General features: G+C 43.6%; 1 long non-coding RNA gene across 2 annotated transcripts in view; it reads left to right on the top strand.

The window, feature by feature from the left end:
• LOC119844074 overlaps window positions 1–27,010 on the top strand; it is a 134,180-nt gene that overhangs the window by 19,131 nt on the left and 88,039 nt on the right. Inside the window, exons 3-4 of one of the 2 annotated variants that reach the window (XR_006276008.1) lie at window positions 4,010–4,133; window positions 6,375–7,279. This is a non-coding gene — a long non-coding RNA (uncharacterized LOC119844074). Of the gene's footprint in view, window positions 1–4,009; window positions 4,134–6,374; window positions 7,280–27,010 lie in introns of those variants that run through there. The other variant, XR_006276009.1, reaches the window with a different exon arrangement.

Raw genomic sequence — 27,010 nt, 5'->3', positions numbered from 1 at the left:
CCGTGTTAGTCTGTATTCGCAAAAAGAAAAGGAGTACTTGTGGCACCTTAGAGACTAACAAATTTATTAGAGCATAAGCTTTCGTGAGCTACAGCTCACTTCATCGGATGCATCCGATGAAGTGAGCTGTAGCTCACGAAAGCTTATGCTCTAATAAATTTGTTAGTCTCTAAGGTGCCACAAGTACTCCTTTTCTTTTTTCTCTACTTTGGCACACAGAAATGTCAGATTCACAGGTGCAGTGGTTGCATGGGCTCTCTGGGCTTGACTGTTTCGCAGCAGGCTGACATGGATTTCTTACTCTGTTTCTCTTTCTCGACCACCTTTGCCCCTTCTTTCTCTCCAGGCTCCTGTCACTGCTCTAAGGACAGTCTTTGTCCCTCATTTCCCTGCGTTAAATGAAAGTTAAACCACAATTATCCCTGAATTTCCTGATGTAAAACCATGAGCTTCTTAAAGCAGTGTTCTGCTGGATGAGCAGCCTGGCCCCACAGAGATCAACTCTTAGGAATGGGGCCCAGTCTGATCACCTGCATCTTGGTAAAGGATGAGCCAGTCCTACCACTTCCCCCAAATGGAAGCACTGCTCGGGCTTTGAAGGAGGCTCAGATCCTTGAGATGGGGTAGAGGCCCCTGCCATGAAAGGGACATTTTGTTTCTAGTGGAAATGATACTTGAGATTAAACTGCAAATATACAATAATAGCTACCCAAATCTTGTCTTTGTTCTGGGGCTTGTGGTGGCATCATTTTAACACTGTATATATAGTGGGTTTCAGAGTAGCAGCCGTGTTAGTCTGTATTCGCAAAAAGAAAAGGAGTACTTGTGGCACCTTAGAGACTAACAAATTTATTAGAGCATAAGCTTTCGTGAGCTACAGCTTTCGTGAGCTACAGCTCACTTCATCGGATGCATTATATAGTGGGTGTGACCCCATTGCAGAGCAATAGTGAGGAGATGGCCGTGGCTGTGAACCTCTGGCTGGAGGGGATGGGAAGCAGTTACCCAATCAATGCTTCTCAGATTATGGAATGAACACAGATTGCAAACCAGCAGGCAGTCACACCCTCCCATTCACACTCTGCAGAGACTGTAGTCTCTGGTTTTCATGTTCAAATACTGTCAGAAGACCTTGGAATTTCCTGCTTCCATCCTAGAGCAATAGCACTGTACTCCAGGAAGAAGCTAGAGCTATAAAGACCTGTTTCTGCAGGTCACAACTGGTCTGTCCCCAGTCAGATCAAGTCCATCTTCCAGAAGACATTTCTTACTGTTGTGTCCATGCCATTTTAGATGTCTTGAGCAAATCAGGGCCCAACCCCTTCTGTGACGATACAGCCCAGCACCTCACTATTACATGTTGCTGTCAGGAAATTTTGCCCCAATATTCAGTCTAAATGTTCATATCCTTAATTTCAGCCAGTTACTCCTGGTTATAACATTTGAGCTACAGTAAATGATCCTGCTTGTTCCTTGGCGTTTGCACTCCTCAGATACTGGTCGCCTGTTTGGATGTGTCCCGTTATTTGGCAATTAGTCGAGCTATACAGATTTTGTGCTTGTAACCAGTCCCTTAACAGTTTTGTTGCTTTTTAATTCCTTCTGGTTCGTCTACATCTTTCTGGTAGGGAGATGTCTAGTAGGAGTGTTATTAATGGTTTACATAGCACTGCAAGTATATATGTGGCTGTACAGTCTGTTGAACCACTAACATATCTTTTCCTTAAAGAGTTTATCATCTGAAGGCAGGCAGGAGTGTGAGGTACAAGATACAGTACCGAATGGAAGCTGATTACAGTACGTTCAATGCTTCATGGAATAGACATTTTGAAGTAAGCAAAGGAAGGAGCTTAGTTGTGCCAAAGTATGGGGGTGCTAGTTGCTCTCTCATATCCCTGCTCTCTAATGATAAGATGCCTCTTTGACTGCAAAGCCCAAAATTGCATTTGCTTTTTTTGTGATCCTTTTGCATCCCAATCTCCTGTCTAATATGCTGTTTAGAATTAGGAACTGGTTAAGAAACTGGAGACAGTAGTTTCCCCATGCTTTTAACAATCACACCAATAGGTTTCATAATGCACCAGTGCCAAACCCAATGCACTTCAATGATGCAATCTCCTTTCGGACCACCTCTTTGTCCCCTTCTGCGCCTCTGCCAAAGCAAGCATCGCACACAGTATAAATCCTTTTGCAGGTATGGTCGGTTTCCCTTCTCCTATGCTCTCTGGACAGCAATGATTGCACATATTGTTATTTTAGCCCATGGGCATCAGTGGTGATTAGCTTCCCAGTCATTAATGCTGCCTCTTTGGCTTCATGCAATAAGATATTTAAATGGCCATTTTAAAATCAATGATTTAGCAAATGCGGTGCAGTGATGGAGGTTTGTACAGAGGTTTGAACTCCTTGGATCAAAGGTACCAGTGGAAAGCAAAGTGGAAGTATTTATACTTCTTGTTCATTGTTCTGAGGATTATATTTTAGATTAAGGATCTGTTTAATGCCCAAAGATTGTTTCATTACAGTTTCACTCAAGCCCTGCTCTTGTTCTCATTGCAAAGGGGGGTGTCTCTATTTTTGTTAACTCTCGTGGTTTTATTTGAACTTTGAGATTTTTTTCATCCTAAAATAAAAGTTGGCCTTTAGCAGGTTAATAATCTGCTGCCTCTTCTCAGCTCTTACTCCACAGGAATGGCCTTGCCTAACTGTAAATCATGTTAACACCCTTGGTTTTTAATCTAACTCCTCCATCTCTTCACCTGTAGCCCTGGGGACCTGAAGCAGTGGGTGTGGATTCAGATAGCCTAAACACTTTGTGTGTGTTTCAGAGTAGCAGCCGTGTTAGTCTGTATTCGCAAAAAGAAAAGGAGTACTTGTGGCACCTTAGAGACCAACAAATTTATTAGAGCATAAGCTTTCGTGAGCTACAGCTCACTTCATCGTGAGCTGTAGCTCACGAAAGCTTATGCTCTAATAAATTTGTTAGTCTCTAAGGTGCCACAAGTACTCCTTTTCACTTTGTGTGTGCTGAGCCATTGCTCCTTCCTCTCCCAGAAGCAGTGCTTCGGGGTCTTACCACATGCCTGTAGGCTCACTGTTTTTGTGAGCTGCTTTGGGTTTGGAGAAGCTAACTCTAATTAGTTTAAATTAGGAGTTTCAATCAATTCAAGGCCCATAGATTTCCTTGAAGTGCTTTGAAAAAACTGTAAACTGCCAGACCAAAAAAACAAAACCAACCAAACCAACCAAACCCGCCACCCACTCAAAGCACCAAAGAAACAATTTTGTCTTGGAAATAAACTACTTTCCCTTTCTTTCTGTCTAAAACTTTGAGTGTCTGTAGGACACTCTGGCAAATTAAATTGGTTTGTTCTAATCTGAGCCAGGCAAAGCAAAACTCTTGCTGTAAAACCATTTAAAAAAATTTGGTTCTTAGACATCTAAACATTGCATTGTACCCCATTTAACCAAGGGCTTTCATCCGCCCCCCCTTCCTCCAGTGAGCCAAAGCCATTAGGCAATAGTTTGCAGAAGCTTGAACCTGTCACTTTTGAAGGCCTTCCCCTCCCCCCCCCCCACCCCTGCAGTAACAGATATAAAACAAAAGAAATAGTGAGGAAGGAGGCAGGGGTTAGCCTTGGGAGCGCACCACACTTTCTTGTAATACAGTGAGGGCAGTTTATGCTCAGGGGCTTGTTCTTCTTGTGCAGCTTTGTTTGAAAGGAGCCCAGTGTGCGTCTCTGAGGATGCATTTCCTCAGGAAGGAATCAAACCTTGATCAGCAGGTCCTGTAGAAATGTTCATGTCATCCCTTCATTGGCAAAATGGGACCAAGGGCTTTATTCCCACTTTCTGCAACCTCTGGAAAATGATTAACAGGTCAGTATCATGTGAAAAAGTCCCTTTTTAATTTGACTGATTCTGTGGGCAGCAGCTTGGAGCAGATAAATAACCAACCTCAACTTGAACCCAGAACAATGCAAGTAGTTTGAAGTTGTTGTTTTTCCAGGAATTGCCTGTTTCTATCTGGGCTTCTGAGGAGAGCTGTTCTAATGCAACAGAAACCAGGCCGGAGTGAGAAACACAGAGCAGACAGTCTATTCTCATGGTTTCAGATCAGCCCCTCCAAAACGGTGAGTTTCACCAATTCTTGGCCACAAGACTAAGCATGTGTCAATCCCAGAGCCAGCCTGGACTAATGGTTCTCTCTCCCCATCAAACATGGCCCAGAGCTATTTCCGCAGTACACGTGCAGCCACTGCTTCCCTCACAAGAAGGGCCAAAGACTGTCCCAGCCAGGGACACACACAATTCTGCCACACACAATTCTCCTACCTAAGAACTGCTGAGGCCTTAGAAGGGCAAAGGTTTAAAAACCTGCAGCCTGTTCTTCTGCAAGGAATATGTCAGTCTGAGGAGCCAAAAGAGAGATCCATGCTAATGTAATTTGTCCTCCTGTTGCTTTCAAGATAAGAAGGGAAATGTGGTACTGATTTCCCTAGTAAAAGTGACACCCTTCAACATGCGGAATCTATCTGTGTCTGTTGTTTGGTGCTGCTCTGCCTTTCGGACAGTGCTATTTATACGTGTGAAGTTATTAAACAGAACCATATTGCCCAGCCTGACTATTAGAGCCAGCTTCAGAAAGGGCAGGTATGAGACCAATTCAAAGAGCGTGTGAAAGACCAAATGGTGCTTAGCAGCAGGCTCCAAATCCAGCTACCAGAATGTATGCAGAAGTTGTTATCTAAAGCGTATTTCTGCTCCTGGATACAATCCCCACAAGATGGCTTAATTAATAATTAATTGCAGCTGCTTCTAATCCATAGTTTGTAGTTCAAAAGCCAAAGGAGCAATATTGTTATGATCCCCTGATGTAAAGAATTCCTTACAGACCAAAAGGCTCTGGGAACCTCTTTGCAACTAACCAAATGTGCAGCAGATTTTGTTGTTGGTTGTTATTTCATAAACTTCAAGATTGTCAAGTGTGTCTAGTACATAATTAGGGCTGCAAATGGTCAGCTGGTCAGCACTTCCTCCCAGTGCCTGGAGACTGCTAATAATTAGGACCCAAGCCGTGTGGAATGGATTTTTATTCTCTATTGATCTTCAAAGGGGTCAGAGCTGGAAGTTTGTCCAGACTTAATTTTAAGTCAGGTTGTGCATATTGTTAAGCCACTCAGCATCCCACTCAGACTTCACTCCCTCCCTCATTGCCTCTCTCTCTCCATCAGGTCAATGTCAAAAAGAGGTAGAATGGAACAATGTCTTACTGTGAACTCATCCATCAGGAATTACACCCACTCATCTTTGAAAGCAAATGCTAAACAGGGAGGCAGCACCTGGCTCGGGTATAACAACACCCACCCCATAGTGTCACCCAACATTTGAAACATACCCAAACCAATTACTTTTTGATGTTGGAAAAAAAATCCCCTTGGCTTTAATTTTATTTTCATTTCCAGATATCTGTGTGTTAGGACCAATATTAGAAATTCTGAAATTTTAGGAGAAAGACTTTTCCTACCACTTCTAAAAAATTATTATTCCTAAGAAGAACCAGATCTATCTTCTGTAGGAATTCACCTGCCTTTTTCCTCACCTGAAGCCAAAATTCCCAGTGGCAGCATAATCATCTCCATTCTGAGCTAAGAACTAACTAAAATGAGTTAGTCATGCTGAAGGAACAATGATCTTGGTTTTGAAAAATATTTTCATTAAAAAAAAATCCCTCCAGTGTCTCCAGTCCAAAGCTGGGTGAATGACACCCTGAAATTTTTTCAGCCAAGGGAAAATGTTCGGTGCTTTTTCTTTTCTGTTACTGAAAATGATTGGTCTAACTGTGGTGACCAAAACTATTGGAAGTCCTCTGCTTCCTGAATGATTTGCCAGGTAATTTAACACCCTCCTCAGAGATCTTGCTCTCAGGCAAATGACCCTAGTGATAAGGAAGAGACAAGAAGAAAGTATTATGGAAAACAAAAAGTTATCCCAAAATGGAATGTTTTTCACTCTTTTCCAGAAGGTATTAGTGGGTCGCTAATAAGCAGCAATTTAAATGCCCTTGCACACCCTGGCTATAACAGCAAACATTCACTGTATCATGGTAAGTGAAGGGAGTTCCAGAGCATACTGCAGAAACTTTCTCTCTGGTTACTGTATTACCCCTGCTGTGTGATCATGCACAACAGAGCTAACAATGCAAACAATAAATAATGACTTGGTCAGAAAGCCTGGAAGCTCTTGTTCCTGTAACTACATATATCTTGTAGAGCAGCACTCTGACCTCACACATATAACGCACCATAATGCCCCTGAGGCCACTGCCTGTGATTCCACATTTTATGGACTGTCTCTCTATTTATGCTTCACAGACACAAACTCAGCAGATGCATGGCTTGCAGTTGGTCCCAGTATGGGATCCATCAGAAGCAGTTTGTCTGTTAAAGCCAGGTGACCTGCAAAGGAAAAGAAAATGGTGTTTGTGTCCTTTGTTGTTGCTTTATGATGGATAAAGAAGGCCAGGGAGATTTTTTTTTAATTCTTTCTTGTTTTCCATGTTAAAAATATCTGAAATATTGACTCCTGTCTTCCCTGGTTTTGCTGGAGGGCTCCACGGCTGAGCAGAGGATGGGAACTCCTGAGAGCAGTCTCTGCTCACAGTTTAGGTCAAGGTGTTAGAGCATCTCTCCCCAGTGTTTGTCAGGAGATGTGTAAGGGCTCAGCTACACTGTAGAATAGCACTGGGTTAATTAACAGTGTGATTTTCAACTGATTTAGTCAAACCAGTGCCGAAGGCAGGGTGGACACACTTATTTCAGTTTAAACCACTAATTTTGGTTTTGCTTAAGTTGATTAGAAACATGTTTAAGCTAAACCAAAATAAGCTATTCTGAAACAAAACTAAGTGGGTGCAAACCCTTGTGTGAACACATTTATCTAAACCAGTTTAACTAAATTGATGCAAATTTGTGTTTAGAGAGTCCCATAAGAAGTCTGAACCAACCAGACAACCACTGGTGACTCTCTGTCTAAAAATCCCCTCTCCTCTCATTTGTTCAGATTTTGGTTTCTTGTAGCTTGTCATATCTTTGTCATCCAGAAAATCCTCTTGCAAAAACAGCATAGGTCACAATTGAGATTTCAAATTTAAAAACCAAACTATTAAATTTTTTTTAAAAACCCACACAAATTCCAGACCTCCTTTGTATGTCTCTAAGGAGACCTCTACCCACCACACTATTGTTTTTCCGTTTGTAGCATCTTTAAGAGAGTTAGAGATAGTTTGTTTCCCTTCCTACTGACTAACGCCATCCCTTGTTCTGCAGGATAATATAGTGCCATCTTTTGTCAGCATTTCAATTAGGAGCCCTTCTTTTCAAGGGCTGAGTTGTAGCCCCTCCTGATTTCTTCTAGTGTATCGCCTTTGGGGCTGAAAGCAGAGCTCAAATTTCCCTGCACTGGTAAATCTGGCAAAGAAATTAGCTTTCTGCATATTTGCAAACAACATTTAATATATTTATCCTCAGCTCAATTTCTTTTTTCATGCAACAGGTTTGTAATTGTCATTTTATTACCAAACCAAAAAAAATACGGTTTTCATGGTGAAAATGGCCACAGATTCTCTCCTGGCATATTGTCAATAGCTTTCTCCTAAGCCAAGGAAAGCTGGTTGCCATGTAAAGAGTGAAAAGCCATGTTCATGTGGCAGCAGTCCCATTGTGGAGCTAACTGACAGAGCAGAAAAGATCGGGCTTGTCTATAAATATCCACAAGGCGGAGCTTGGCAGTTTTGGTTACTTCTAGAATTCTGGAAATTCTGGATGGAAAAGACCAATTAGTCTGTGCCCTGGGAATGATGTTGGATTGTTCCATACAACTTATTTCCCAGTAGTTTGTCCAGTTCAGATTTAAGTGTCTCAAGTGTTGGGGCTTCTAACACTTTTTTGGGAGACCATTGCAGAGTCTAACAGACCTCACTACTAGAGATTTTTTTTCTGATGATCTTCCTAAATTTTCCTTGTTTAATTTAAGCCCATTACTCAATTTGTCTCTAATGCACCCATTGGCATAAAATCCTACCTACTGTACATTCTCTCTTATGTAGGAGTGCGAACTAGGTGATCACAGTGGTCCTTTCTGGCCTTAAAATGTATTCATTTATGAACTTCCACTGTCCCAATTTATGGTGACTCTTCTATGTAGTGTTTGTATTTGTGAGAGCACAGAGCTGGGGCCCGTGTGCCAGGAGTGGAACCAGGAGATTGGAGAGTGTCTCAAAATTGAGTGCACCCATTTAGAATTTATGTGGGGGCTTACTGAGCTGATGTCTGAAAAGAGATGAGTGGTGTTGTGATATTACTGTGGGGATCTTACAAGTCACTGTTCACAAGCCCTGTGGCAAAGAGTGAGGGGAATGACGCATGGGAGCCTTAGGCTACCGTGCCGTAACTGGTACTACAAGAACATATCGCTTGACTGCTTATGGCTTGACTCCTTATTGCCAGGGCAAACAGACCTCCTCCTCCACAGCCAGCTAGTTCTAATCATCTGGGCCAGGCCCAAGCTATGTCTGTAATACATTCCAAATCCAGTACTAGAAGGAAACACACAAGCCTATGGGTCTGTGTACCCAGAGTCGTATTTAAAAGCAATAAATAATGAATAAAACCAGAATTAAGATTAAGTCAGATATAAATCCCATGAATGTATAAGAAGAAGCTGCCTGGGCTTGTCTAGTACACACAGAGGGAAACACAAGCTGTGTCTGCATGGAGCGACCGAGAAACAAATCTGCAACCAAAGAATGCAACAGCCTCTCTTCATCCTGAGCCAGCCAAGTGCTGGGCACATCTGCGCCACAGTTGGTTGCCCCTCTCAACTCTGGCCCCCTAACTAGTGCAGTTCCAGTGCCTCTTTGAGAAACACAGACTGGACCACAGCCACAGGCTTTCTGCTGGACCTCTGGAGGGGTGCACTGCTATGCATATGCCATCGTATCACCACTGATGTGTCTTGGAACACACAGTCCGCTAATAACATGGACTCTATAAAGTGGGGGAGAGGAGGCTCTGCAGCCAGAGAGCTCTCTCTATATATACTGTGCATATGCTGTTTAAGTTTATGAATGGCTGTCTCCTCTAAAATGAATGAAGATTAATTCCTGGCCACTTTTAGACCCTTCTTCCAGATCCTGCATGAGCCAGGAGTTAAATCCCACTCTTCTGTACTTGGTGTCATCTTGGGTTTTGGCAGATAAACGTCTGAACTGGCCACCACCAATCCAGGAGCCTATTTACTCCTTTTACCAGTGGTTCCCAAAGTGGGGTCCCCGAACCTCTGGGAGTCTGCGTGGGTTATATGGGAGTCCATCCCTTGATCCAGAATGCTGAAGTGAGTATTTCTGCTGCATGGAAGATGCCATTTTGTTCTCAGAGGAGTGTCCTTTGGACAGCATGACCTCAGACGCACAGTGCATGAGAAGTCAGGCTGACAAAGGTGATCTCACATTGATACATAGTTTAATGGTTGTAATAAATAAATAACTTGTAATAATTGTAGACAGTTTACTTGTGGTTCCTTTGAGTCTTATTTTAATTACAAAAATATGTTAATAATAAACAAATGTAACTAATAGAATAATAAGAACGTGAAACATAAATATAAAAAATGAAGGGAGCCCAGGAAATTTAACCAGAGGCCAAAGGAGTCCTTAGTGGAAAAAATTTGGGACCCACTGCCTTAAATCATTCCTTCAGGATATTCCAATCCCTACTGTTCTTCACTTCACTGTATTCCAGTATCCCTCCGTTTAATCCAAATGGTCTTGTCTTCTTGAATCACTTTCTCCAAATTCTCATAATGTCCCTGGTCATTTTCTTTTCCCTCTTGAATTTGCAGCTCAACTTTCTCAGACAAGTTTTAATCCCAAACCCATAAGTGTTTCTGGCAAAGGCTCCAGCCCCTAATTAACCAAGTGTCGGCTCTGATTCAGTAATGCTCTACAAGAGTCATGAGCTAAACGGGCCCTCTCTAGTGTGCTGAGTGACGCTCTACAGAGCCAATCCTCAGCTGGGGTAAATCAGCCTAGCTCCATGGAAGTCAATGGAGCTACACCAGTTAACACCAGCTGACGATATGACCTTCTATCATGAAGAGAAAGGAATGTAGAAGGAAAAGACAGACCTGTAATGCCAAGCAATAAACAAAATGTAGCTGCAAATGCATGGTTCCTGGAGGCACCTGTCTACAAGATTCCAGAAACCAGCTTTACACTGGGTATGTGCTAGACAGACTTATTTGAATTATGTGGATGGGCAGCCTGGTCATGGTTCATTTTCGCAAGTTCATTGTGACTTTGGGTTCCGTGATGGAGGATCCATTTACTGCATACATCTTATTTAAGCATCGCCTGTGTGCTGTGTTGTGTGTCTGCTGTAGCATCACATGGGGACTGCAATCTCCACTATTGACTGACTATTCAATATTGGCACAAACCAGGGCAAGTCTTCTTGCCCTTTCATTTTTCCTTTGGCTGGCTCCAGCCTGCCCTAGAAGAGAGTGGAGCCTGCCCACGAAGGCCAGCCCCGCGCTTTGAGACACTCGGCTCCAGTGATTTATCTGTGTAATTCTTGCACAGAGGGAGCAGCTGAGCACAGGGCTCTGAGCTGTGGGCTGAGGAGATCACCAGGCTGCAAGGCATTTATTGAAAGGTAGTGCAGACCCCCATAGAGAACAGGCAGAGGAGGAAAAGCATTGAAGCTGCAGGGACCAGGGAGTTTTAATTCCCTTTTACAACTTGATCATTGTTCCAAAAAGTATAAGAGCTGAGAATCCTGAACCTGTGCTAACATTTTTTGTTACTAGGTTCCTAGAAGCCACTCTCTTGGAGGAGCCATATTTTTTCCTCCATCTGTCCCAATTCAGTATTCAGTATTATTTATCTGTTTATTTAATAGACCTATACCATCACTGCTCAGTACTCTCACTTTATTTTCTAAAAAAAAGAAAAGGAGGACTTGTGGCACCTTAGAGACTAACAAATTTATTTGAGCATAAGCTTTCGTGAGCTACAGCTCAAATGCATCCGATGAAGTGAGCTGTCGCTCACGAAAGCTTATTCTCAAATAAATGTGTTAGTCTCTAAGGTGCCACAAGTCCTCCTTTTCTTTTTTGCGAATACAGACTAACATGGCTGCTACTCTGAAACTTTATTTTCTGTTTCTGTGAAACCCATAAAGTGACTTTCTCTTACCTGGCAAAAAGAGGCTGTAAAGTTGTGTGTTTGCTTGCATGTCACGTAGACTGTGCTCTTTAATTTAAAAGGTAATACTACTTTAAAGAACAATGGATGATGGGGGAGCAAGATGGGGATCCAAACACAACAGAACTACAGCAGTAAGAGGGACGGTGGGAGAGAGAGAGCGCTCATTTCTCCCCTCAAGTGGAATGAGATTGCTTGCAAGCCCACACTTTGCCAAGAAGCTTTATCATTGTAGGCGTGGTTGCCAGGTAGTGAAGAAAAGCTCTGAGGGTTGATGGGAAGGACTCACACTCTTGCTTCATGGTACTTATAATTTTAACCTAAGCCTCTAAAAGAGTGACACAATTGGAATCACACTTGTGTGTGTTGATTTTTCCCCTTGCAAAGTCTTCAGAGACCTGAGCTAAAAGAGGGGAAATCTGTGTGGCCTTGAAACCTTATATAATGTTTCTATATTGGGACAATAAAAAATATCCTACCCGTTATTTTGTCTGAGCTCAAATCTTGAAGGAAACATCAGGCTGAGTAGGAAAAAAGTTCTATAGTTACAGCTCTTATAATCTCTGAGCTTTCCCCAAATACCCCCCACCTCTAAGCTCCGTCTCCAAACACTCGACCGTGGAAGTGATAACCTGCAGACTTGGCAGTGAACATGACGTTTTACTAAGGGAGCTTACACAAATATTATCTCAAGTGAAATGAGGGTTTAATTCTATTATCTCTAGCTTTTCTTTCCCTGGGGTCAAAAGTACAGAAAATGGTCATGTTGTCTTTATAGCCCAAGAGACAAAAGACCTGTTTTTAGACCAAATAATTAGTCATCCAGAACTAATGTCCCACAGCACTAACCTCTAAGGAACGCTTCAGAGTTAGCTAAATCAGTCTGTAGTTCTCCATCGACAGCCTTTTCAATGTGCCAGAAAGGAATCTCTTGAGATGGGTGATGTGGAGATGGGAGACGTCACCACGGATATGGCTGCAAGGGAATGGGGAATGAAGTCACTCAGTGCAGCATGAGGAAACCACAGGACCTGGCATCTCCCCTAATGCTGCACCAAGTGCGTTCATTCCCTGATGTTGTCTGTGGTGCAGCATGCAAGGACTGGTGGCACCATGGGCATAACTGTGTGCGGGCTCCTGGATCTGTAGTGATTGCTTCGGGCACACTTGGGGTGAAGTTGGTAATGCTGTGCATGCAGATGGAGTATGTGGTGTGGCACCCCGCACAGGAAACTTGGAGGCTGCAGCAATGGCGATGGAGCAGCTCCTCTGTTGCTCTGGAGCCTGGAAGGATCCTTCTAGCTCAGCCCCCCGAGAACCGCATGGGTTTGGTGCAGATTCAGTATTTGTCCCTGAATGAATGAGGACCTCTGTGACTAGCAGGGAGCCTGGACTCAGCACTCTGGAGTTACAGGCATGTTCACCTTGTCACCTGCAAAGCTTCGGGGACTCTGACAGGAGTCAGATTTCAGAGTGGTAGCCGTGTTAGTCTGTATCTACAAAAAGAATGGGAGTGCTTGTGGCACCTTAGAGACTAACAAATTTATTTGGGCATAAGCTTTCATGGGCTAAAACCCATTTCATCAGATGCCTAATGAGACAAATCAATTAAGATGGGCTATTATCAGCAGGAGAAAAAAAACCTTTGTAGTGATAATCAGGATGACCCATTTCAAACAGTTGACAAGAAGATATGAGTAATAGTAGGGGGAAAAATTAGCATGGGGAAATAGTTTTTAGTTTGTGTGGTGACCAGGAGGGTGAAGCACAGATGGGGAGAGCAGCCAGCCTCCCCCTCAGCAGGTCTCATAGCCCCAGACCAGCCAGGTCTGTCTGGGGAGCAGGAAACCCTCTTTTACGCTGGTGTGGTTGGGTGCCTCTGACACATCTCCTCACTCACGGGGCTGGTCCCAAGGGTCTTGGGTCACGCCCAGAGTGCCTGTATGAGTAAGTAGCCTCCTCAAGCCGGCGGGGTAAGGAGAGCGGGGGCTCTGTTTGTATGTGTGCTTACCAAGTAAGCAGGATGGAGACCTGCTGCATATCACACACAAATTCGGATTGATTCACAAAGCTACAGCATGATCTCTCCACTGTCCCGCCATGAGCTTAGGGCTCTGCTTGTGGTGCCCAGGAATTACTCCTGGCCCAAAGTGCTTGACAGAGATCCTCTATTCAGTGACTTGCTCCAACTATCTCTGCCTAATAGACCATGGGCTTCTCCAGGGCCCATTCCCCAGACATCTTGTGCAAGAAGCTAGCGCATTTAAAGGTATGGTTCTGTAGCTTTTTATTTTATTTAAAGTAAATTTTGTAATGTGGTATTCCACCACTGTGAGTTTGGCTCTGGCAGCTACAGTTTCAAGTTTAACAGAGTGAAAGTCACCTCTGCTATTTGTTTTAGAGTTAGAGTCTCTAGGAACACAAAGACCAAGGGTAGTGACCATACAGACATTCACAAGTACAAGGTGTAGTCTGTTTTACAAGTTTTATTAAGTTACAATGAAAGTTATGATTACCCAAGTATACAGAAATTATATACAGACCTTTGCACAAGTTACAAATATAGTTATACTCACATCCTGAACAATAGTGTTAGGATCTGATGGGTTCTCATGGATTGATCATCAATTGAGGGATTGTTCCTGCTGGAGTTTCCCTTAGGAAAACTGAGCTCCCTAATCTAGGCACCCTTTTTAGTATTGTAATTCTGACTATACCTCATCATTTCTGCACATCATGCACTCTGCGGTTAGGGCATGTGTTAGAAAAATGTGATTACCAGGTATCTTATAAGCAAAAAATTACTTTTACTGTTAATTTTTTGCAATATCACCCATTTGTACTCTTTTCCTGTAATCTTAGGGCATCGGGTTATTCTTCAGTCCCTTACTTTTGTCAAGCATTTCTTATCTCTCTGGCCTAGTATGGCTAAGCTAAAATTTTACAAGCCTCAGCATGTAGGCCTTGTGTTTGAGACCCTACTTACTTAAATACCTAATACATGATTATTTCTTCTAACTACTGATCAATCTTATCATAGAATCATAGAATATCAGGGTTGGAAGGGACCTCAGGAGGTCATCTAGTCCCACCCCCTGCTCAAAGCAGGACCAATCCCCAACTAAATCATCCCAGTCCAGGCTTTATCAAGCCTGACCTTGAAAACCTCTAAGGAAGGAGATTCCACCACCTCCCTAGGTAACCCATTCCAGTGCTTCACCACCCTCCTAGTGAAAAAGCTTTTCCTAATATCCAACCTAAACCTCCCCCACCGCAACTTGAGACCATTACTCCTTGTTCTGTCATCTGCTACCACTGAGAACAGTCTAGATCCATCCTCTTTGGAACCCCTTTTCAGGTAGTTGAAAGCAGCTATCAAATCCCCCCTCATTCTTCTCTGCTGCAGACTAAATATTCCCAGTTCCCTCAGCCTCTACTCATAATTCATGTGCTCCAGCCCCCTAATCATTTTTGTTGCCCTCCGCTGGACTCTCCAATTTTTCCACATCCTCCTTGTAGTGTGGGGCCCAAACTGGACACAGTATACCAGATGAGGCCTCACCAATGCCAAATAGAGGGGAATGATCACGTCCCTCAATCTGCAATGCAAGTAGGCAATGCTCCTACTTATTCAGCCCAAAATGACTTTAGCCTTCTTGGCAACAAGGGCACACTGTTGACTCATATCCAGCTTCTCATCCACTGTAACCCCTAGGTCCTTCTCTGCAGAACTGCTGCCTAGCTACTTGGTACTTAGTCTGTAGCGGTGCATAGGATTCTTCCGTCTCTGCACTTGTCCTTGTTGAACATCATCAGATTTCTTTTGGCCCAATCCTCTAATTTGTCTGGGTCCCTCTGTATGCTATCCCTACCCTCCAGCATATCTACCTCTCCTCCCAGTTTAGTGTCATCTGCAAACTTGCTGAGGGTACAATCCACACCATCCTCCAGATCATTAATGAAGATATTGAACAAAACTGATATTGAACAAGGATATTGATATTGACTAAAGATATTGAACAAAATCATCTGAGACCAGACAGGTTATTTTATCACATTGACAATGCTCTGGACTTTGCTTCACTGCACTTTTGTCAAGTTCTCTAGAGAGTGTTTGTGCCCCTACCCAAGCTCCCCCAGGACTGTATTTGTTTTGCAAATCATACATTTGTAACTGAAAAAAATAATCTCTGTATTTTTGAGTGGTGTTTGCCAGGCCCCTTTTGGCAATAGTAATAGGTGGTTGACTGGCAGTTTCAGCTAACGCTGGCCTCCCATAAATAAAGACATGAAACTGTTTACTTCTATGCACTAAGGCCAAAGCTTCCTTGTCTGTATGAATATACTGACACGCAGTTTGTGTCAGTACCTCTGATCCACGAACTGTTGTGAGAGCACTGAGCTGGTAACCTTCTTGGGGGCATCCATGGACAACCTAGTTTTGGGTTTACAGTCACAGAACCTCAGTACTGGGGCTTCTTTCATTAACATTCTCTGTTTCTCAAACTCTTTACTAGGATTTGCATCCCATGTCCATTGGGTGTCTTTACAGAACAATGCTCTCAGGTTGCTGGTTCAGCTACATTAGGCACAAATTTCCCTTCGTACTTCACTACGAAGTGAAGTGGGGGGAGGGATAGATCAGTGGTTTGAGCATTGGCCTGCTAAACCCAGGGTTGTGAGTTCAATCCTTGAGGGGGCCATTTAGGGATCTGGGCCAAAAATTGGGGATTGGTCCTGCTTTGGGCAGGGGGTTGGACTAGATGACCCTCTGAGGTCCCTTCCAACCCTGATATTCTATGATTCTATTCCAAGGAATCTTTGCACCCTTCCTTGTCTGTTATGGGCAGCATGTTGATGATGGCCTCAACCCTACTGTAATTTGCCTGTACACCTTACTGGTTTAACTTCTTTCCCAGGTAGGCTATCTCCTTTACATGAAATTTAAAGTTGTGTTTGTTTAGCTTTAGCCTAGCAGGTCTGGTTCTTTCCAAAGTTGCCCAGAGTCTCTCGTCATGCTCATCTACTGTTTCTCCCCAGACCTAGATGTCACCTATGTGGCGTTAGTACCCCCTATATCAGGGGTTCTCAGACTTTTGTACTGGTGACCCCTTTCACATAGCAAGCCTCTGAGTGCGACCCTCCCCCCTTATACATTCAAAACACCTTTTAATATATTTAACACCATAAAAAGTGGGGTGGAGGCTGACAGCTCGTGTAATAACCTCGTGACCCCTGGAGGGGTCCCGACCCCCAGTTTGAGAACCCCTGCTCTATACCATCAAAAATGTGTTGTATTTTCCCATGAAACACCTCGGGTACTGAACACAACCCAAATGCAGTCTGCAGAAACAGTGACTCCCAAAGGAGATGTGGAATGTGCCCTGTTCTTCTCAAGGCACTGGCCAGAAGCCGCTGACGCATCCAGCGTAGAAAAATAGTCAGCATCAGCCATATTCCCCCAAATTTTTCCCCTTGTAACTAGTGGACATTTTTACACATTTATTAAGTTCTTTGGGGTCTATATATATATATGAAGGGTTCTGTCTTTTTTCCCTACTACGACCAATACGTGTAGCCATGTGGCTCCTTCTACTACTTACTCTATAATTCCCAGGGCTGGTCTCAGTAGTCTCTGAGTTTTTGGTTCCAGATTCCAATCATGATCTGGTCTCTTATCAGCATACAGTTAGCCCCCAAGATTGCAAAATTGGCTCTTCAGCCTTAGATCAGATATAACTCTTCTATAGTTTCATTTTCTTTTTGTACCCCCAGTTAGAAACTTCACATGTGGTTCATTTTTACATGGAGTGCATGCAGTACTCTTCAAATTTTGGCACTATAGTTTTTTAGTTAGCCTCCTCTGCCTGAGTTAACTGAAAACTGTTAAACACAAGTGTATGAGAACTAGCTATTTTCAGAAATAAGGCTATGCCCACATGTTAGCTCTTCAGGAATAACAAAAACTGTAAACAGTGTAAGGGGGAGAAGGATCCCTTGCCTTCATTAAATTGAACCACAGTGTGAGCCCCTTACATCTCTCCTGCCTCCTGCAAAAGAAGCCAGATTTGTAAGACCTTAATCACTTGGGGAGTGACCAAGAACTGCCTGGACTTGTATAGTGTTGTCATGAGTCACTGCCAATGTATCTGTGCTGTGGGAGTGCTTTAGAGCCTTGTCTGGCAAGAAGGTCCCTACCCCAACGAGTTCACAGTCTACGCAGATGACCCATGAAGGAAGCTGGGAGGCGGCTAACAGCAAAGTGCCTGCACAGTGTGTGGAGTGCCCACTTCGCTAGGCTCACTTCTTTGCTGTGATCTTGCTCTAGAAGAAGGATTGCAGGGGGTGACATCTGGCTAAGCAGGATTTTGGCATTGGGCAGCGCAGTACTATAGCATAACTGCTGTGGAATCGGTACTCGCTGGAGGTAGAGTGGACTAGGGAGAAGACCTGGGGCAGTTCTGTAGAAATGTAGTAGCTGCACCTGTGTAGCTGGATGTCCTGGTGGAGATCAGGAGCAAAGAAACCTGGCGAAAGCATATAGCCTTTATTCCCAGGCAGAGTGTAAACCGCCAAATGCCATAACAGTCATGACCTTGGCCCAAGGCATTTCATGGGAAATTAATGACTGCTGGGGTTAATGTCTCAAACCACCTCTCTCAGCTGATCATTAATTACAAGTAATGCCTTAGATCTCCATCATTATTGCTGAAAAGAAGGGGGTGAGTCTGACTGATGCTTTTATTGGGACATTATCCCAGAAGTGCATTCCAAGGGTCTGAGGAATCATATCTTGCTCTTTGTTCATTGCAGATTCTCCAGAAAAGGATGCTTAGTTATTTGCAAAGTTGCTCTGTATTTTCTAACTGGACTAGAAAACACTCACTACAGTTTTAAGAACCTCTCCAGGTCCAATGGCCAATTGTGCTAGAACATGTCTTTGTATGTGTGAATGAATCTGACCATGGAACAAATACACTCAGCTACAGTCTGTTCTTTCTAAAATACCCGAGAAAGAGTTCTGTGTAACTTGGAAGCTTGTCTCTCTCAGCAGCAGAAGTTGGTCCAATGAAAGATATTACCTTCCCCATCTTGTCTCACTTTGTAAAAAAAACATCAGACTGTTGTTCTTCCACCTTCTGCAGTGCCAGCATTTCACTCCCATACGATAAAGTTGGTATATCCGTGGTTCTGTAGATTTGCAGCTTCCTGGCACTCTTGATGTCACAATGTCCCTATAGAGGCCACTGAAGGGCCTGAAACCTGGCAGCAGCTGCTGTCACCGTGCCCGGTGTGGGTCACACCTAAGAGGGCCAATCTCGGGTAGGACTATCAAAAAACTGGCCACACACGCCACCGCTGCCCCTCCCCCACTGATATGTTCTATAATTAGAATTAACCAAACCAGCAATAAATGTGTGCTTCGGGATCATTATACTAGCTTATCATGGAGCCTCAGACTGGCACCTTAGACACTCCAGCCTATATCACCACCCAGACAAATTGGACTTCTGTGATGAAAGATTATTAAAACCAAAAATCACCACCCTTTAGGGTTCTTTCAGCTCCAGGAGGTCAGTCACTTACCCAGGTCAATGGATGCTCTGGACCTTACACCAAAGACAATGCAGTAGCCAATCCTTTAGTAAACTAACTAGGATTTATTAATTAAGAAAAAGGAATGAGAGTTACTAAAAGGTTAAAGCAAACAAACTACATTACATTTGGATCAAAGTATATATTCCCAAATGCTAGCAGGGATGTTAAATCTGCTAGTTTTTTATATCTATTGGGGTTGTTCAAATAGTTTTGTGGACTTTAGTCCTTTTGTTTGAAATGTCCCCAGTTAGAATTCACCAGTCCAGAGATGGGGTAGGAAAGAGATGGCCAGAGGCCTTTGTTCTCCCTCTATATATCATGACACTTTTGTCTGGAAAAATCCTGGCTGTGTCATGGGTCAGGAAGTTCCATGGTGAATGTGCTTTGCCATCAGTCCTTCACATGAATTGCAAATTTTGCTGGCACCTCCTGTGTATGTGTTCTTTGAGGTATCTTCGGGAATGATATGCACAGACCCAGGTTTACAGGTCTTTTTTTATTCTTGAAGAGCTAACCTGTGGGCATTTCTCAGACTCACATGTTTGAATTACAAACATATAGAACAATTTCATACCTCCACATACAATGTTGATGTATGTATGATAATTGTACTCAGCAGGTTACAACTTTTCCACAAAGCATACTTTGTACAAGATTTATCACAATTTTGTAACAGTGGTGGCATATTAGTGTAGACGGTCACCTTCCCCTTTAGAACACATCACAGCTGCCCCATATTAAGTGGCAAGATCAGATCAGAAATGAGGATATTTGATGCTGAACCGAGCAATCACCCCTATCAGCACTGATTCGGTTTTGGTGGCTTTCTTGGTATGGACATATTATTAGAATGGAAAACCAACAAATTCTGAAGTGTTCACCAAGGAATACACTACACGACCTACAATCATGTCAGGTTTCAGAGTAGCAGCCGTGTTAGTCTGTATTCGCAAAAAGAAAAGGAGTACTTGTGGCACCTTAGAGACTAACAAATTTATTAGAGCATAAGCTTTCGTGAGCTACAGCTCACTTCATCGGATGCATTTGGTGGAAAAAACAGAGGGGAGATTTATATACACACACAGAGAACATGAAACAATGGGTTTATCATACACACTGTAAGGAGAAAGAAAAGGAGTACTTGTGGCACCTTAGAGACTAACAAATTTATTAGAGCATAAGCTTTCGTGAGCTACAGCTCACTTATGCTCTAATAAATTTGTTAGTCTCTAAGGTGCCACAAGTACTCCTTTTCTTTTTGCAAATACAGACTAACACGGCTGCTACTCTGAAAACTGTAAGGAGAGTGATCACTTAAGATAAGCCACCACCAGCAGCAGGGGGGGAAAGGAGGAAAACCTTTCATGGTGACAAGCAAGGTAGGCTAATTCCAGCAGTTAAGGTTTTACTCCTTTCCCCCCCCTGCTGCTGGTGATGGCTTATTTTAAGTGATCACTCTCCTTACAGTGTGTATGATAAACCCATTGTTTCATGTTCTCTGTGTGTGTATATAAATCTCCCCTCTGTTTTTTCCACCAAATGCATCCGATGAAGTGAGCTGTAGCTCACGAAAGCTTATGCTCTAATAAATTTGTTGGTCTCTAAGGTGCCACAAGTACTCCTTTTCTTTTTGCGAATACAGACTAACACGGCTGCTACTCTGAAACCTGTCATTATGCAAGGCACTGAATTTAGCCGTATAGAGTGGAAATCTGTCAACTTCATGAAAAAACTCGCACAGATACAGACAGACATCATCTTCCTCTCCAAATGCAAACAGATGGACATCATACCGAAAGGACTGAAGGTAAAAAATCCATTACAATCTACATACCACACAGACTATGCTGACAGCTTGTGCCACACACTCTCAAAGAAACTGCGGAACCACCTGATCAACATCCTCTACAGCAAACAGGGAAAAATTAAGAATGAGCTCTCAAAACTGGATACTCTCATAAAGAACCAACCTTCCACACAAACTTCCTCGTGGCTGGACTTTACAAAAACTAGACAAGCCATTTACAAAACACACTTTGCTTCTCTACAAAAGAAAAAGGACACTAAGCTATCTAAACTACTATATGCCACAAGGGGCCACAACAATGGTTCCCGTAACCCACCCAGCAATATTGTTAATCTATCCAACTATACTCTTAGCCCAGCAGAAGACTCTGTCCTATCTCGGGGCCTCTCCTTTTGCCCCTCCACCCCCACGAACATGATACAGTTCTGTGGTGACCTAGAATCCTATTTTCGACGTCTCAGACTCAAGGAATATTTCCAACACACCTCTGACCAACATATTAACCCACAGAGACCTTCCTGCCAACACTACAAAAAGAAGGATTCTGGGTGGACTCCTCCTGAATGTCGAAACAGCAGCCTGAATTTCTACATAGAGTGCTTCCGCCGACGTGCACGAGCTGAAATTGTGGAAAAGCAGCATCGCTTACCCCATAACCTCAGCCATGCAGAACACAATGCCATCCACAGCCTCAGAAACAACTCTGACATCGTAATCAAAAAGGCTGACAAAGGAGGTGCTGTCGTCATCATGAATAGGTCGGAGTATGGACAAGAGGCTACTAGGCAGCTCTCCAACACCACTTTCTACAAGCCATTACCCTCTGATCCCACTGAGAGTTACCAAAAGAAACTACAGCATTTGCTCAAGAAACTCCCTGAAAAAGCACAAGAACAAATCCGCACAGACACACCCCTGGAGCCCCGACCTGGGGTATTCTATCTGCTACCCAAGATCCATAAACCTGGAAATCCTGGACGCCCCATCATCTCAGGCATTGGCACCCTGACAGCAGGATTGTCTGGCTATGTAGACTCCCTCCTCAGGCCCTTCGTTACCAGCACTCCCAGCTATCTTCGAGACACCACTGACTTCCTGAGGAAACTACAGTCCATTGGTGATCTTCCTAAAAACACCATCCTGGCCACTATGGATGTAGAAGCCCTCTACACCAACATTCCACACAAAGATGGACTACAAGCCGTCAGGAACAGTATCCCCGATACTGTCACGGCTAACCTGGTGGCAGAACTTTGTGACTTTGTCCTGACCCATAACTATTTCACATTTGGTGACAATGTATACCTTCAAATCAGCGGCACTGCGATGGGTACCCACATGGCCCCACAGTATGCCAACATTTTTATGGCTGACTTAGAACAACGCTTCCTCAGCTCTCGTCCCCTAATGCCCCTACTCTACTTGCGCTACATTGATGACATCTTCATCATCTGGACCCATGGAAAAGAAGCTCTTGAGGAATTCCACCATGATTTCAACAATTTCCATCCCACCATCAACCTCAGCCTGGACCAGTCCACACAAGAGATCCACTTCCTGGACACTACGGTGCTAATAAGCGATGGTCACATAAAAACCACCCTATATCAGAAACCTACTGACCGCTATTCCTACCTACATGCCTCTAGCTTTCATCCAGATCATACCACTCGATCCATTGTCTACAGCCAAGCTCTACGATATAACCGCATTTGCTCCAACCCCTCAGACAGAGACAAACACCTACAAGATCTCTATCATGCATTCCTACAACTACAGTACCCACCTGCTGAAGTGAAGAAACAGATTGACAGAGCCAGAAGAGTACCCAGAAGTCACCTACTACAGGACAGGCCCAACAAAGAAAATAACAGAATGCCACTAGCCGTCACCTTCAGCCCCCAACTAAAACCTCTCCAACGCATCATCAAGGATCTACAACCTATCCCGAAGGACGACCCATCACTCTCACAGATCTTGGGAGACAGACCAGTCCTTGCTTACAGACAGCCCCCCAATCTGAAGCAAATACTCACCAGCAACCACACACCACACAACAGAACCACTAACCCAGGAACCTATCCTTGCAACAAAGTCCGTTGCCAACTCTGTCCACATATCTATTCAGGGGATACCATCATAGGGCCTAATCACATCAGCCACACTATCAGAGGCTCGTTCACCTGCGCATCTACCAATGTGATATATGCCATCATGTGCCAGCAATGCCCCTCTGCCATGTACATTGGCCAAACTGGACAGTCTCTACGTAAAAGAATGAATGGACACAAATCAGACGTCAAGAATTATAACATTCAAAAACCAGTTGGAGAACACTTCAATCTCTCTGGTCACTCGATCACAGACCTAAGAGTGGCTATACTTCAACAAAAAAGCTTCAAAAACAGACTCCAACAAGAGACTGCTGAATTGGAATTAATTTGCAAACTGGATACAATTAACTTAGGCTTGAATAGAGACTGGGAATGGATGAGTCATTACACAAAGTAAAACTATTTCTCCCTCCCACCCCACCCCCCATTGTTCCTCTGATATTCTTGTTAACTGCTGGAATTAGCCTACCTTGTTTGTCACCATGAAAGGTTTTCCTCCTTTCCCTCCCCTGCTGCTGGTGATGGCTTATCTTAAGTGATCACTCTCCTTACAGTGTGTATGATAAACCCATTGTTTCATGTTCTCTGTGTGTGTGTATATAAATCTCTCCTCTGTTTTTTCCACCAAATGCATCCGATGAAGTGAGCTGTAGCTCACGAAAGCTTATGCTCTAATAAATTTGTTAGTCTCTAAGGTGCCACAAGTACTCCTTTTCTTTTTACAATCATGTCAGTGTCAAAAGCTTTTTGGGCATGATAAGATTGCCGGTAATGGCCATAATCTGACTATCCAGACAGTCCACTTTAAGCACCTACCCAAAGATTGATCCAGGTGGTGCTTGATCTTCAAGAAGGCCACATCCCTTTGGTTTTTGCCATGATAATGATGATCATGCTTTAAAAGCTTTGGGCAGTTTCAGTAAGTGCTGTTCCCGCTGAACCTAGATAAGATCTGTCTTGCCAAATCACCTGGTTCCAGCCACACTGATGAAACCAAATGTACAGAGGAAAAAGGACAACAGAATCCTGAATGATGCTGAAATGATCATACAGGATGAGACTGTACAGCCCTTGCTCACGTTGTGAACTCCTCCTCACATAAACAGCTCCACCAGCCACACATTTTAGCCCACAACACTTTGTTCCTAATTCAATGGCAAGTGGAGTTATAGAACTTTGCATATTCTAATTAGCGTCTCCTTTGGCCATAGCATAAAGAAAATCCATGAATCTCCATGAAGTGGTGAAGGAGGAGGTTGGGACTGCTCTAAGATGATATCATGGTAGATCTTTAATTGTGCCACATGAAGATCCATCACCATATCTGAGGGTCTGGCAGACCACACCCAGCTGTTGGCAGTGTTCACCAAAGGAACTCCTTCAGACAGGTGCCTTTGGGCGAAAGAAACATTTAGTTTCTCTTTAACAGTACAGCTAATGTTCAGTTGTGTACATGGCTGCCTCAGTTATTAGCCATTTCCTCCAATATTTCCTGCCCCCTCATGATACTAAAGCCACTTTCCTTCACAACTACTTCATAGTCAGATAATGTTTCCTGGGGCTTTTCCCCTCCTCATGGCTGCTTGGCTAAGCATTCTCAGGTCAGGGACAACCGCAGTACAGCTCCAGCCCTTCTGTTAGAAATCCATGGGATGCCCTCCCCACACTCATAATAACTGTTTTTTGTATGCAGGTTCCATTGAGTTTACATATAAACAGCATTGCATGCCCAGCTGTGTGCCTTGTTTACACAGACACATGTTATTTCCCAGAGGTGTCTGCATTCCTCTGCACATCCTTGCAAGGCAAACCTAGCCATTGCAATATGTTCATTACCCAGAGAGATAATCTTACTCCTCTAAACATGAGAAAAGCTCTCAGTGGCAATAACAGCCGAGCACAACTGTGGGTGGAAATGTTTTCCACAGTCAGTTGGAGGGTTGGGTAAAGTAAACTAAGAGGTGAGAGGCTGATCTGGAAGAAAAAGGAAGATGTTAAAATCAAGAAGCTGTTTTGCAGGCAGCCTGAACACAGAGCACGCTGGATTTCTGTGGAAGCCCGCAGCAAACATGGAATAAAGAAAGACGGGATTTCACATGAGCAGTGTTTCTACCACTTAATTGAATTCTGTCTGCTGTACTATCAGTATTATTTACTATCAAAGCCAGGCCTCGTGGTGTTATGTGCTGAACACACATAGGAAGGCCCAGTCCCTGCCCAAAAAACTGTGCCGTCTGAGAAGACAAATGACACACAAAAGGCAGGAGAAAGAAATACACTCCAGCACAGGTGATTTTGAAACCCATTTCTGCATGATAAGATAAATGCCAGTCAAACCCACCTGCCCGTCAAACCATCACTCACTGATGCATTTCTCATAGGTGTGGAGGCAAAGGTAGGTGTGGAGGTGTTGCCCAAAGACTGCTGAGTTCGTCTTTGACAGTCTGTTTATCTCCTTACTAGGATCTGGCTGTGTATTGTACTCAGTTGCCTGTGGGCTTTAGTTGTGTAACAGGGTGCCTTGCAGCTTACAGGCTGGAGGCCTGTGATCAGCTAACCCTGAGTACTAAGGAGCCACACCTGGGTATGTATCAGTTGATTTCCCTATAAAAGCAGCAGGAAGCGGCTGTGGAGGAGAAGGGAAAATAATGCTCAAGGAGAGTAGAGGTTGTGAGGAAGGAATAAGCCTCAGCAGGGAGTCCTGGGATGTGGGACTGAGACTACAGGTGGGAGAGACCTGGGAGTGGAAAGAGACATTTTGGTTTGGGTGGACCTGTGCTAGACTTGAATTGGGGCCTGGGGTTTTTATTTTGGAGTTGCTGCTTGCAAGGCCACACTGAGCTCAGCAGGGGGCACTTGGGGTGCGGTGACTCATTGATGAGTTATTTTAATGAGACAAGGTGTGGGAGGTAATATCTTTTGTTGATGCACTTCTGTTGGTGAGAGAAAGCAGCATAAGTAGTTAGCACATATTCTAAGGCAGTGGTTCTCGACCAGGGGCCCACATACCCCTGGGGGTCTGCAGAGGTCTTCCAAGGGGTCAGGTTAAACTAAAATTTCATACAAACAATGATTTGTTCATACTGCTCTATATATGATACACTGAAACGCTAGTACAATAGTTATATTCCAATCAATTTACTTTTATAATTATATGTTAAAAATAAGCAATTTGTCAGTAACTGTTCAGTGACACTTTTGTATTTTTATGTCTGATTTTTGTAAGCAAGTAGGCTTTAAGTTAGGTAACGTGGGAGTATGCAAGACAAATTAAACTTTGGAAAGGGGTGCAGTAGTCTGGAAAGATTGAGAGCCACTGTTAATGGGCCACTCTGCCTTGAATGGTCCCTTAGAATACCCAATATTGTGGGACCAACAGGGCTACAACTACACTGCATACAAGTTATTTTAATGTCTATATCTAGATTTCAGTTGTGCATCATAATTTAGCTGCTCCAGTGACTTAGAGTAAAAAACCAACACTGGTTCCAAAAGAGCTGAGTTGGTCTCTAGGAAGTGAACCAGCCATTTTGTTCAAGTATCGTTATCTAACGTTAAGCACCCAAAGAAAAGGGGTCAAAGGCTCAATGGCCATCTGGCTAATGTACTTTACAATCAGAGGAACACCCCAGATAACTGTCAGAGCTCCCTGCGGTAGGAGGTGCCCCACCTTGCTGCCCTGGCTTGTTAAAATTTCGGGTGCTGCTGTTAAGCCAGGCAAAAGCTGGCCAGCATCTGTGGCTACGCTGGTGAAATCTGAAATGTAACACAAGGTCCTTTTAGCACCTTCAGAGTCTTTCCTTTATCACAATCTTAGCCTATATAAAAAGAACAGGAGGACTTGTGGCACCTTAGAGACTAACAAATTTATTTGAGCATAAGCTTTTGTGGGCTACAGCTCACTTCATTGGATGCATAGAATGGAACATATAGTAAGAAGATATATAAATATATATGTAAGCAGAGTCAGGATGAGCTCTACCCTGACATCCGATGGCAAGTCATGGTGGATTGTGGAAAAGAACTTCAGGGGCTGATCTCATTTGCGTAGGCACACCCACCCTGCCTAGATGGTCGCTTTGGCTGCTGTGGGAGCCTAAGTTTCTCTGTTATTGGGGCAGGAAGAATAAACTGTTGTTGTTCTGATTATGTGAATCAAGGACAGTGGAATTGTACTTGGCCTTTTGTTATGGTGGAGGGACTCATCATCAACTAAGCAGCACTTAC

Source organism: Dermochelys coriacea, chromosome 16 (genome assembly GCF_009764565.3).
Source record: "Dermochelys coriacea isolate rDerCor1 chromosome 16, rDerCor1.pri.v4, whole genome shotgun sequence".
NCBI classification, from domain to species: domain Eukaryota; kingdom Metazoa; phylum Chordata; order Testudines; family Dermochelyidae; genus Dermochelys; species Dermochelys coriacea.
Note: the sequence above shows the minus strand (reverse complement) of the source record. Positions and strands in the feature narration are given on the sequence as shown.